Source organism: Lipophrys pholis, assembly GCF_963383615.2.
Source record: "Lipophrys pholis genome assembly, chromosome: 16".
Lineage (NCBI taxonomy): Eukaryota > Metazoa > Chordata > Actinopteri > Blenniiformes > Blenniidae > Lipophrys > Lipophrys pholis.
In genome coordinates this window covers 28,155,525-28,170,346 of record NC_137634.1, presented here as the reverse complement: position 1 = coordinate 28,170,346, position 14,822 = coordinate 28,155,525, and the positions used below count along the sequence as shown (strand labels likewise).

Sequence of the window (14,822 nt, the reverse complement as noted above, 5' to 3'; positions counted from 1 at the left end):
CCCTTGACTAACAATACATGCAGATTAATTAATTTTATAGACCACTCCACTAACAATACACGTAGAATGACTAATCTTATAGACCACTCCAATAACAATACACATAGATTATTTAATCTTATAGACCACTCCAATAACAATACACATAGATTATTTAATCTTATAGACCACTCCAATAACAATACACTGTGGAGGCTGGGAAAGATGAGACGGACGAAGGAGTCGAGTCGGCTTTCTTTATTGCCTCCAGCCACATGACAGTTCACCTGTCAAACATCTCACCTGTGCGTCACAGCACTTCCTCTTTTGACACCTCCCCATCACCAACACACCCCCGCACGTCACCGACACACCCACTGCATTCTGCTTGGGAGAACCTCCCTCAAGGTGCACACCACACAGGCCCCCCCCGAACAATCAGAATGGTGCTACTATCAAAAAAACAAAAATACGCAACAAAAAAAATGTTTGCTTGTTTGTTTGTTTTTTCTCTTTTTTTAGTCCCTTTTGGGAGGTCTTAGCACCCGACCATAACGGCTGCGTTGCACCTCCAATGGAGTAGGTGCAAGTACTGGCACCGGGGTTAAGGCAGGTGCAGGGGACATTGCAGGAGCTGATGACTTAGAGGGGCGCCCACGTCTCGGGGGTTGCGCCACCTCCACTGGCTGCTCTGGCATGACATGGGCAGGTTTCAGACGGTCCACTGAAACCCGGACATGCCTACTCCCCATGTCCACCACAAAGTTCTTCGGCCCTGCCTCAAGGACGTGAAACGGGCCGTCATATGGTGGCTGAAGTGGGGAACGATGAGCGTCATGTCGAATGAATACATATTCGGCTGCCATCAGGTTCTTCGGGACATAGGACCGGGGAAGGCAGTGTTGAGCTGGAACCGGGTCGAACATGCGGGACGGCTCCTTGAAGACTGGCCGCCTTGCTGTAACCAACCAGGGTTCTGATGGTTCTGGCAGGAACTCTCCGGGGACCTGCAGAGGCTGACCAAACACCAGCTCTGCAGATGACGAGTGGAGATCTTCCTTTGGGGCAACATGACCCATGGCAGTCGGTCGACCCAGTTGCTGTCAGTGAGGGTGGCTCGGAGAGCGGCCTTCATCGTGCGATGGAAACGCTCACACAGTCCATTGGCTTGAGGGTTGAAAGCCGTCGTCCGGTGTAGCTGCACCCCTTTAGCCACCTCTGTCCACAGCTCCGAGGTGAACTGGGAACCGGGCCACCCAGGTGGATATGAAGGCGCGTGCCACCTCCGCAGACGTCGTCGATGCCAGAGGAACTACCTCCGGCCACCTAGTGGGCCTGTCCACCATAGTGAGGAGGTGAGTGAAGCATTGAGAGGGAGGAAGTGGACCCACCAAGTCCAGATGCACATGATCGAACCTCCTCTCAGGGATAAGGAACGGCTCCAGGGGGGCTTTGGTGTGACGGTGTACCTTGGACCGCTGACACGCCACACAGGAGGCCGCCCAGCTCCTGACGTCCTTCTTGAGGCCCGGCCAGACGAACTTTGCCCCCACCAGCTTCACGGATGCTCTTACACCCGGATGCGATAGAGCATGAACCGCATCAAAAACCTGCCGTCGCCAGCCAGCAGGTACCATGGGGCGGGGCTGTCCCGTAGACACGTCACACAGGAGTGTGGTCCCACTGTCCTGGAAGACCACATCCTGCAGCTATAACCCTGTGGCGGCTGTCTTGTAGGTCTGGATGTCAGAGTCAGTCACCTGGTCGCTGGCCATGGCAGCATAGTCCACTCCAAGGTGCACAGAGTTCACGTGTGCCCGGGAGAGGCAGTCAGCCACAGCATTGTTTTTTCCAGCTACATGCTGAATGTCTGTGGTGAACTCTGAAATGGCAGAGAGGTGGCGCTGCTGCCGCCCAGACCGGGGCTCCAAGGTCTTGGAAATGGTGAAGGTGAGGGGCTTATGGTCCACAAAAGCAGTAAACCGCCGACATTCCAACAGAAACCTAAAGTGACGTATGGCGAGGAAAAGAGCCAAGAGTTCTCTATCAAACCTGCTGTACTTCCTCTCATTGTCACGCAGTTGTTTGCTGAAGAACGCCAGAGGCTGCCAGGCTCCACCCACTGTTCACATACTGCCCCCACTGCGTAGTCCGAGGCATCGGTGGTGAGCGCTACCGGTGCTGTTGGAGATGGGTGGGCGAGCATGGCAGTGTTGGAGAGCGCAACCTTGGCCTTCTGGAAAGCCAGGATCCTTTCTGGGGACCAGTCCACGTCCTGCTTGGCCTTTGTGCCCCTCAGAGCTTCATACAGGGGACGCATCAGGGGAGCTGCATGGGCGATGAAGCGGTTATAAAAGTTCACCATGCCCAGGAATTCCTGCAGTGACTTTATGGTTCTCGGACTTGTAAAGGCAGTGATCGCTTCCACCTTAGCCGGTAAGGGCACCACTCCCCGTGAGGATACATGGTGGCCCAGAAACTCAATTTCTGATAGTCCAAAGCAACACTTAGCTGGGTTCCCGATCAGCCCGTGCTCATTAAGTCTCTCAAAGAGCTGCCGCAGGTGTAACAGGTGCTCTGCAGGTGAGGCGCTGGCCACTAGGATGTCATCCAGATATATGAACAGGAAAGGCAGTCCCCTTAACACGGAGTCCATCAAGCGCTGGAATGTTTGTGCTGCACCTTTTAGTCCTAACGGCATCCGCAAAAACTCAAAAAGTCCAAAAGGCGTGATCACTGCAGTTTTGGGCACATGCTGAGGATGGACCGGTACCTGGTGCTAGCCTCTTACCAAATCCACCTTGGAAAAAAATCACTTTTCCTATCAGGTGGACGGAAAAGTCTTGGATGTGTGGAACGGGGTACCGATCATGTGCGATAAGGCGCCGGAAATCCCCACAAGGCCTCCAACTTCCATCTGATTTCGGAACCATGTGCAAAGGTGAGGCCCACTGGCTGTCAGAGCGCCGCACAATCCCAAGCCGTTCCATAATGGCAAACTCTTCTTTAGCGATTGCCAGCTTAGCCGCATCCAGCCGGCGAGGGCGAACAAACACCGGCGGCCCAGTCGTGGGGATATAATGTTCCACTCCATGTTTAACGCTGGAGGCTGAGAAGGTAGGGACCGTCAGTTCGGGAAACTCAGCCAGAAGCCGCTGCTACACATCCCCTGACGCTAAGATATTGGCGAAGTGCAGGAGTAAGAGGAGAACGAGACGGCGTCCACCAGGCGGTGATTCGACATGTCCACTAATAGTCCGTGAGCGCACAGGAAGTCTGCTCCCAGGATGGACACGGACACAGCAGCCATGACAAAATCCCATCTGAACTGACGGCCATTGAACCCCACAGTCAGGAACCTGGTGCCAAAGGAACGGATGGGAGTCCCGTTACCGCCATCCAGAGGCCACCCCTTCCCGCCGCTCGCGACGTCGGTGAAGGAGGCGGGGATGATGCTCCGCTGCGCTCCGGTGTCCACGAGGAAACGCCTCCCGGATCCAGTGTCTTTAATAATCAGCAGCTTCCCGGTGTTCCCGGCGCTCACAGCTGCTATCGAGCGCCGGGTCTGGCGTTTCCCTGCAGAGAAGGAGCAGGGTGGCGTGCAGCGCTGGGCTCTGCTCCAGAAACGCCAGTGGAAGAAACACAGCTGGACGTCTTTCTTGAGTCGATCCATAACCGCCCCGACCGCCGCCTGTGCTTCCTCCTTCGGCTGGTTTCCAAGCTGCGCCGGCAGAACTGTTTGCACTCCGTACGACCGTGACGCGAACAGGATCCTGTCAGCCTCTTCCGCCAACCCACCATAGTCTTTAGTGCGCACGAGCGGAGAGCTGGCCAGAGCGGTGCGCACCTGAGCAGGTAGTTGACGCAGGAACAGCTGGATGAAGAGGAACTCAGCGTCACCTGATCCCCTCAGCGCCAACATGTTCTCCATCAGCTCCTGGGTTTACTGTCTCCCAACATGTTCTCCATCAGCTCCTGGGTTTACTGTCTCCCAACATGTTCTCCATCAGCTCCGTGGGTTTACTGTCTCCCAACATGTTCTCCATCAGCTCCTGGGTTTACTGTCTCCCAACATGTTCTCCATCAGCTCCGTGGGTTTACTGTCTCCCAACATGTTCTCCATCAGCTCCGTGGGTTTACTGTCTCCCAACATGTTCTCCATCAGCTCCTGGGTTTACTGTCTCCCAACATGTTCTCCATCAGCTCCGTGGGTTTACTGTCTCCCAACATGTTCTCCATCAGCTCCTGGGTTTACTGTCTCCCAACATGTTCTCCATCAGCTCCGTGGGTTTGCTGTCTCCCAACATGTTCTCCATCAGCTCCGTGGGTTTACTGTCTCCCAACATGTTCTCCATCAGCTCCTGGGTTTACTGTCTCCCAACATGTTCTCCATCAGCTCCTGGGTTTGCTGTCTCCCAACATGTTCTCCATCAGCTCCTGGGTTTACTGTCTCCCAACATGTTCTCCATCAGCTCCTGGGTTTACTGTCTCCCAACATGTTCTCCATCAGCTCCTGGGTTTACTGTCTCCCTACATGTTCTCCATCAGCTCCTGGGTTTACTGTCTCCCAACATGTTCTCCATCAGCTTTTCCAAGCCGTTGAGAGACAGAAGGCGCTCTGCTCGCTCAGCATCAGACAGCTGGAACAGCCGGAGGCGCTGAATTTTGAGTGCGGTGTATTTTCCGTGCTCCGGCGGGTCCCGAAGCAGAACCATAACTCTGCGGGTGGTGGAAGAATCCAGCGCAGCGACGACGTGGAAGTATTTTGTGTCATCTACCGTTACCCCTCGTAGATGGAACTGAGCCTCGATATGCTGGAACCACGGCTCCGGATCGTGCTGTCAAAACTCCGGCAGTCTGACAGCAGCTGCGGCGATTGCACCACTGCTGGTTTCAATAGACATGTTCAAATGTCAGGGTCACCAATGTGGAGGCTGGGAAAGATGAGACGGACGAAGGAGTCGAGTCGGCTTTCTTTATTGCCTCCAGCCACATGACAGTTCACCTGTCAAACATCTCACCTGTGCGTCACAGCACTTCCACTTTTGACACCTCCCCATCACCAACACACCCCCGCACGTCACCGACACACCCACTGCATTCTGCTTGGGAGAACCTCCCTCAAGGTGCACACCACAACACATAGATTAATTAATCTTATAGACCACTCCACTAACAACACACGTAGATTATTTAATTTTATAGACCACTCCACTAACAATACATGTAGATTAATTAATTTTATAGACCACTCCACTAACAATACACGTAGATTAATTAATTTTATAGACCACTCCACTAACAATACATGTAGATTAATTAATCTTATAGACCACTCCACTAACAATACACGTAGATTAATTAATCTTATTAATCTTATAGACCACTGCACTAACAATACACGTAGATTAATTAATCTTATAGACCACTCCACTAACAATACACGTAGATTAATTAATCTTATAGACCACTCCACTAACAATACACGTAGATTAATTAATCTTATAGACCACTCCACTAACAATACACGCAGATTAATTAATCTTATAGACCACTGCACTAACAATACACGTAGATTAATTAATCTTATTAATCTTATAGACCACTGCACTAACAATACACGTAGATTAATTAATCTTATAGACCACTCCACTAACAATACACGTAGATTAATTAATCTTATAGACCACTCCACTAACAATACACGTAGATTAATTAATCTTATAGACCACTCCACTAACAATACACGTAGATTAATTAATCTTATAGACCACTCCACTAACAATACACGTAGATTAATTAATCTTATAGACCACTCCACTAACAATACACGTAGATTAATTAATCTTATAGACCACTTGACTAAGTGTGGAGTTCCGGTTCCGGTGCAATTGTAAAATATACAATAAACTTAATGGATCACCTGAAAACGCTAAAGTATTGGTCATAAGAGACATTGAAGAACTGAATAAGTATGAATGAATTCATTAGTGGGTCAATGACATAATAATGAAGAGATACTCATGCAATGACATCCAATCATACTTCATATACCTGATAGCAGTGACCTAGGATTACTGCAAAGAATCCGGGACTATGAGCTCTTAGAGCTGAAAACTTCAGAGTACACCGAACATAATGCATTAGATTTGGAAGATCAGTTAGACCCAGATAACCTGTTCTTAACATCTAACGCAATTAATTGCAAATACTACACTGAGAATGAATTTAACAACTCTGTTAAAATAGAAGGAAAATTCTCATTTATTCATTTCAATAGTAGAAGCATGTATGCGAATTTTGACGCAATCAAAGAATACGTACAACAGTTTGAGCATCCATTTAGTATCATTGCAATATCAGAAACATGGTTTAATGAGGATTAAGGCATTGTTTTTGAGTTAAATAATTATACGTTAAACTATGTAAACAGAACCAATAAAGGGGGAGGAGTTGCTATATACGTCCTCAAGGAATTTAAATTCAAAATATTAGAAGATATGACAGCATCAATAAACAACTTGCTTGAATGCTTATCAATAGAAATTATCAATGAAAAAAAGAAAAATATAATAGTTAGTTGTCTCTACAGGTCACCAGGCTAACCCGTGGAAATATTTACAAACTGGGCAGAAAAAACCTTCTCAGAATGAAGTAACAAAGTATTATTTATCTGTGGGGATTATAACATTGATTTGATCGATCCAAATAAACATAAGACTACTGATGAGTATATTAATAGGATGTACAGTTTGAGTTTCTACCCGAAGGTCACCAGACCTATCAGAATAAGAGCACAGTGCTCCCCTCATTGACAACATCTTCACTAACAATATGCAGTTCACTAATACTTTGTGATATAACGGATCATCTGCCTGTATTTACTGTGTATGATGATAAAGGGTTCGATCAAAAATCACCTCTAAAATATTCTTATAGACGCGCAAAAACCGAGGACTCAATTTATTCACTTTATAGTGACTTAATAAAACAAGATTGGAACGAGGTATATAACAAGAATGATGTAGATAGTGCTTATGATACTTTCATGGAAATCTTTAGTGTAGTATACAATAAAAACTGTCCAATTCAGCAATTTAGTAAAAACAGCAAAACAATAAAATGTCCGTGGTTAACCAAGGGTTTACAAAATGCATGTAAGAAGAAAAATACTCTATATAGACAGTTTATTAGAGTAAAAACAGAATACTCTGAAAGCAGATATAAAACATATCAAAATAAACTGACCCATATATTAAGAAATACTAAGAAACTATATGATACCAATCTATTATATAAAAACAAGAACAACATGAAAGGGGTATGGGGAATACTAAACACTATAATCAAAGGTACTACAAACAATAATTCATATCTAAACTATTTCACTGATGAACAATGACAATCATAGTATGAAGGATGTTGTGGAAAGTTTTAAGAGATTGTTAGTAAATGTTGGAGCGGATCTGGCAGCAGAGATTCCGGAGTGTCGTAGCAACGAAACGGAGTCATTGATAGACATTAATTCAAAAACCATGTTTCAGTCTGGAGGAACTGAAGCAGAAATAATAGATGTTGTTAACGGGTGTAAGAATAAATCCTCTACAGATTGTTGGATATAGATATGACACTAGTTAAACAACTTATATATGGTATCGTGAAACCATTCACCTACATATGCAACTTATCGTTTCAAACAGGAACATTTCAAAATAAAATGAAGATTGCAAAAGTTATACCAATACATAAAAATGGGAACAAACACATCTTCACTAACTACAGACCTGTCTCTCTGCTCCCCCACTAACTACAGACCTGTCTCTCTGCTCCCTCACTAACTACAGACCTGTCTCTCTGCTCCCCCACTAACTACCGACCTGTCTCTCTGCTCCCCCACTAACTACAGACCTGTCTCTCTGCTCCCCCACTAACTACAGACCTGTCTCTCTGCTCCCCCACTAACTACCGACCTGTCTCTCTGCTCCCTCACTAACTACCGACCTGTCTCTCTGCTCCCCCACTAACTACAGACCTGTCTCTCTGCTCCCCCACTAACTACCGACCTGTCTCTCTGCTCCCCCACTAATTACAGACCTGTCTCTCTGCTCCCACACTAACTACCGACCTGTCTCTCTGCTCCCCCACTAACTACCGACCTGTCTCTCTGCTCCCACACTAACTACAGACCTGTCTCTCTGCTCCCCCACTAACTACAGACCTGTCTCTCTGCTCCCCCACTAATTACAGACCTGTCTCTCTGCTCCCACACTAACTACAGACCTGTCTCTCTGCTCCCCCACTAACTACAGACCTGTCTCTCTGCTCCCACACTAACTACAGACCTGTCTCTCTGCTCCCACACTAACTACAGACCTGTCTCTCTGCTCCCACACTAACTACAGACCTGTCTCTCTGCTCCCCCACTAACTACAGACCTGTCTCTCTGCTCCCCCACTAATTACAGACCTGTCTCTCTGCTCCCACACTAACTACCGACCTGTCTCTCTGCTCCCCCACTAACTACCGACCTGTCTCTCTGCTCCCACACTAACTACAGACCTGTCTCTCTGCTCCCCCACTAACTACAGACCTGTCTCTCTGCTCCCCCACTAATTACAGACCTGTCTCTCTGCTCCCACACTAACTACAGACCTGTCTCTCTGCTCCCCCACTAACTACAGACCTGTCTCTCTGCTCCCACACTAACTACAGACCTGTCTCTCTGCTCCCACACTAACTACAGACCTGTCTCTCTGCTCCCCCACTAACTACCGACCTGTCTCTCTGCTCCCACACTAACTACAGACCTGTCTCTCTGCTCCCCCACTAACTACAGACCTGTCTCTCTGCTCCCACACTAACTACAGACCTGTCTCTCTGCTCCCTCACTAACTACAGACCTGTCTCTCTGCTCCCCCACTTTTCTAAAATCTTAGAGAAACTTCAGAACAGTAGAATGGACCATTTCATAGAGAAGCATGAACTAATTAATGGAGGTCAGTTTGGGTTTGGAGCAGCAAGGTCAACTTCAATGGCCATCGTCGATGCAATAGAAGAGATTACCAATAGCTTAGAAGGATTACCAATAGTTTAGAGGGATTACCAATAGCTTAGAAGGATTACCAATAGTTTAGAGGGATTACCAATAGCTTAGAGGGAAAGAAACATGCAGCTGGAGGATTTATTGACTTGAAAAAAGCATTTGATACACTTAATCATTCTATATTATTAAAAACATTAGACCGATATGGCATAAGGGGAGTGGCTTTGAGTTGGATTCAAAGCTATTTAACTGGGAGACAACAGGATGTGAAGATGGGGGATTTACATCAGGATATTTGGACATTGGTTGTGGGGTCCCACAGGGATCTGTCTTAGGCCCTAAGTTGTTCAATTTATACATTAATGACATTTTTAATGTGTCAAAATTATTAAAATTAGTCATTTTCGCAGACGACACAAACATTTTCTATTCTAATGACAATTATAGTAATTTAGTAACTAATCTAAACTGTGAACTAAGGAAATTAAAAACATGGATGGACATTAACAAATTGTCCCTCAACTTAAACAAAATTAATGTTTTTGGGTAATTATAATGGAAAACCAGACCCAGTAATTATAGACGGTGTAGTTTTAGATCCAGTATCAGAAATTAAATTCTTAGGAGTCACCACTGACAGTAATTTAAGCTGGAAACCACACATCAGTCACATACAAGGTCAAGTCTCCAAAAGCATCTCAATCATTAATAAAGACAAGTTCTTATTAAATTACAATGCATTATTTCTATTATATGGTTCCTTAGTTTTGCCATATCTAAATTATTGTGTAGAAGTTTGGGGCAATAACTCTAAAAATTCATTACACCCCCTTGTTATACTCCAAAAACGGGCTGTAAGAATTCTACACAAAGTAGGATATTGTGATCACACTAAGATATTATTCTTTCAGTCTAAAATGTTAAAATTGCATAATTTAGTTGAATTCTCTACTGCCCAACTTCTGTTTAAAGCTAACAAAAATGTGCTACCTGCAAGAATACAAATGCTTTTTGCACGCACAGAAGGGGGATATAACCTGAGGGGGGTATAACCTGAGGGGGGGGGGGGGGGGGGGGGTATAACCTGAGGGGGTGTGATAACTTTAAGGTTCAAGCAGTGTCTTCCACTAGGAAAAGTATGTGTGTGTCTGAGAGTTAAACTCTGGAACAAAATGGGAGTAGAGCACAAACAATGTCCAAATATTCATCAGTTCAAATCAAGATATAAAAAAATGGTCAAAATACCAGAAGGAGGAAATGGGTACTTGATTACTACTGGGTGTTACAAAGTAATGTATACTTTAATACTTTAATGGTCAGATCTAGCTAATGATGAAGTCTATTGTTGTTGTTACTATTATACTATTGCAGTTGTTATTATTGTTATTGGGATCATTATTATCATTATGGTTGTTATTATTGTTATTATTGTTATTGGGATCATTATTTTTATCATTAAGGTTGTTATTATTGTTATTGGTATCATTATTTTTATCATTAAGGTTGTTATTATTGTTATTATTGTTATTGGTATCATTATTTTTATCATTAAGGTTGTTATTATTGTTATTATTGTTATTGGTATCATTATTTTTATCATTAAGGTTGTTATTATTGTAAGAGGATATAACATGTAATTCAGTTAACAAGAAATAACTAAGTGATTATATTGTATTAGTAATATCTTACATTATCTAATAGACTATATGTCTTGGCTGTTTTTGTTGTTGTTTTATTTTTCTGTTTTATTTTAACAGTGTTATTGTAGCAGCCACATTATCATTATTATTTAAGTTTATGAACAGGGGTGGGAGTTAATAAGCTTGTCTTCTTCCCACTCCTTTTCGAGCTCGAGTGTTGATTATTATTTTTTATTTTATTGTATTTTTTTCTGGCTTTTATGCCTGTGTTGTGTAGCTCGAAATAAATTTGGAAATGAAAAAATGAAATGACTAACAATACATGCAGATTAATTAATCTTATAGACCACTCCACTAACAATACACGTAGATTATTTAATCTTATAGACCACTCCACTAACAATACACGTAGATTAATTAATCTTATAGACCACTCCACTAACAATACACGTAGATTAATTAATCTTATAGACCACTCCACTAACAATACACGTAGATTAATTAATCTTATAGACCACTCCACTAACAATACACGTAGATTATTTAATCTTATAGACCACTCCACTAACAATACACGTAGATTAATTAATCTTATAGACCACTCCACTAACAATACACGTAGATTAATTAATCTTATAGACCACTCCACTAACAATACACGTAGATTAATTAATCTTATAGACCACTGCCACCACAATAAACAAAAGGCCATTTTCACCTCCTTATATGCAGAGAGAACCTTTTCATAGGGTAAATGAGAAAGTGTTACTTGTGACACTACAGTTACTTGTCCTGGATAAAGATATTGTCCACCTCACCCAGTGCCTGTGTCAAAACAAAGGATCACACTTCTCCAGGCTTCAATCTTGAGAGAGGCACCAGACAGGGGTGTCCACTCTCACCATCTCGCTTTGCTATTTCTATGGAACCACTAGCAGCAGCCATCAGACAGAACAATAACAAAACAAAGGAATACGAACAGCAAATGTAACCCATAAGATGTGTCTTTATGCAGATGATGTGCTACTTTTCCTGCAGAACGCACAGACCTCTTTTCCAGAAATGATAATAAGAATAAGAATAATGGCTTGGATTTATATAGCGCTTTGTTCAAGCTGACTCAAAGCGCGTCCAGGGACCATTATTCATTCCCACCAGTCCCAGTAAGCTACGTATAGATGTAATACACAGATTCTCCTCAATCTCAGAAAATAGAACATGCAAAACTATAGGCCTATATCGATTCTGCAAACCATGTCAAAAGTACTTGAAAGAGTACTCTACTCAAGATTAGCTTATTACTTAGATAAACACAACATACTGGTCTCTTCCCAATAAAGCTTCAGGAAAAACAGCAGTACAAGTACGGCCATTTTAGATCTTACTGAGAAAATAAATGATGCATGTGAAAGAGGAGGAATTGGAATTGGAGCCTTTCTCAACCTTTCCAAGGCGTTCGATACTATCGACCTCCAAATGTTACTTGGAAAGCTGTGGCACTACGGTGTGGGGGGGCTCTCGAGTGGTTCAGGGGCGGGGCTCTCCAGTGGTTCAGGGACTAAGTTTATGGAAGACAGCAATACATAAATAGAAATGGTGGCAATTCTGAAAAGGGAAACTGAATTTGGTGTTCCCCAGGGATCTATTCTGGGACTTCTTTAGTGTATTGTTTATGTTAATGAATTTGTACATTGTTCTTGTGATATTCATAAAATACTCTTTGCAGGTGACACAACTTTGTTTATGTGACACAAGCACATGGATCAGCTTGAAAAGCTCCTGAACTTGATCAGTAAAGACTTGTTGTAAATGTAATAAATTATAATTAAATATTAGCAAGACCTTTTATATTATTTTCTGCTCAGTCATAACTGTATATATTGAATTTCATTTCATTTTTCATTTCCAAATGTATTTCGAGCTACACAACACAGGCATAAAAGCCAGAAAAAAATACAATAAAAGAAAAAATAATATCAACACTCTAGCTCGAAAAGGAGTGTGAAGAAGACAAGCTTATTAACTCCCACCCCTGAATATAAAAATAGATGGTATAGATATTAAAACAGTTGATTCAATAACGTTTTTAGGAATCCATATAGATGAATTCTTACATTATACATATTATACAGCTAGTTAAAAAAATGGTCTAAAATTGTAAGCCTACTACTTAAAATCAGACAGTTGGTCCCAATGGATGCACTCTTATCACTGTACAGATCTCTGTTTGAGGAACAATACATACTCTACTTACACTACAAAACTTCTGACACTACTAAAGAAAGCTCTAAGAATCATTTCATGGTCGGTGCCAAACTCTCAAACAAATGCTCTCTTCCGTAAACATGGTCTCCTAAAGCTTCCTGAAGTGAATCTTTATCACAATGCAGGTATTATGTATAATGTTAACAGGTCAAATACTAGATTATGCGAACTTGTTCCATTATAGTCACCCTCTCACCAACACCAGAAATAAACTGCTTCTCAAAGGTACATATAGAAAAGTAAAATGTACCAGTCTGAGTATATGTCATAGAGGTTTAAACTTATGGAATGAGTTGGAAAGCAACTTAAAACAATCAGCCACACGCTCCATATTTAAAAGGAAACTAAAGAATCAGCTACTGGAGAGTTATGCACGTGGTTTACATTCGTCTTCGTACTCATGGGGTTAAAAGGTTTTTGAGACACGGATCAAGTCAAAGTATATGATTTAGTGGTACATGCACATAAATGTAGAGTCATTTATTGTCTTTTCTTTTGATTTTAGGACCACACTTGTAGGGGAATGGGTTTGTTTCTATATGTGTATATGTACGTATGCATGCATGTGTATGTATATGCACAAACTAGTGATGTCTCACAGACCTAGTTGTAGTTAATATACAGCACAAGATGCAGTGGGTGGTCATGTGTTCCACCCCAACATGAGAATCTCAAAGCTTTTTTGGGCGTCCATTTTTTCATAATTTTGCGAAATTCATGCACAAATCAAAATCATTGTTGTATGTGTGTGTGTGGCAGTTGTGCACACCACCACCAGGTTCCCCCACAGAGTCACGGAGTCAGAAGCTCCCTAAACCATAATTCTTTTATTTAAATAAACCAAAACGTCAAACTCTCACATGCAGACTCTGCAGTCCTGCATCTGTCTCCTCCGCCTGTCACACCAGAGCCCGAGCGGCTCCTCTTTTATGGGCAGAGAGGTGAGGCAGCACACTTGATTCCCATCAGGGGCTTAATCACCTCCCTACATCCCCCCACTGCCAGCCTAAAGGCCCCTTCATACTCCATAAGAACAAGAAGAAAGTTCGGCAGTGCAGGTCCTGCATTGTCCTTTGGCCAGCTCCCTCTGGCCGAAGACATTAGTTTGGGCCGTGCCAACGGTCCTGGCTGAACTGTGGAGGTGGACTGCCGTGTGCCGTGCATGCGTGTTCCAGCTCACTAATCACTATCAGTCATATTTTAATCATGTTTAGCTTGTAACATCGCTACTGTGAGCCCCGCACCTCGTTAAAAAGTCAGAGTGCTGGCTTACGTGATGCCCCTGAACGCATCACTCAATGCTGTCAGATCCTGTAGTTAAGACCGGACCAACATGGCGCTCGGGCAAAAACTTTCTCTTTTATTACTGGAACAGTTCAGAGAAATGTATTTCTGAAAGCAGTGGAGGCGAGAAATAAACTGTGCAGTTGAAAAGTTAAAACGCCACTTCACGGACGTGTAGCTGCTGTGAGGGGGTGTGGCCTGTTGTGAGGGGGCGTGGTCTGCTGTCAGAGGAATCTCACAGGAACACGTCTTTGTTCAGCAGCTTCTTATAGGAGTATGAAAAGTCCTGCCGGCTGACGTCACTGCCGAATTTTCTTCTTCTTCTTATGGGTTCAAAAAGGGAGTGTGAAGGCCTGACCGACTCCCCCTCCAGAGGGTCGGTGGGACGTTGGGCTCAGCACTGCTCTCTTTAAGCGTTCCCATTCCAGTCGTCTACAGCAACCAAGCCAGCTTCTGATCAGGCAACAGGAGGAGATTCCAAGTCTCTTCCTACTGCAAGAGCAAAAACTCTTCTGACACTGGAAGACTCTCAATCACATCATATTGTCTGCCTAAGCTGCCGAACAGGACAACAATAAAAGAAGAAGAGAGAGAGAGAGATCAGATTTTAG

The 14,822-nt window shown here is 43.7% G+C and overlaps 1 protein-coding gene across 1 annotated transcript in view; it reads right to left on the bottom strand.

Moving 5' to 3' along the window:
• LOC308121391 (uncharacterized protein) overlaps positions 1 to 14,822 on the bottom strand; it is a 119,834-nt gene that overhangs the window by 20,572 nt on the left and 84,440 nt on the right. The gene's annotated exons all lie outside the window — the stretch shown is intronic.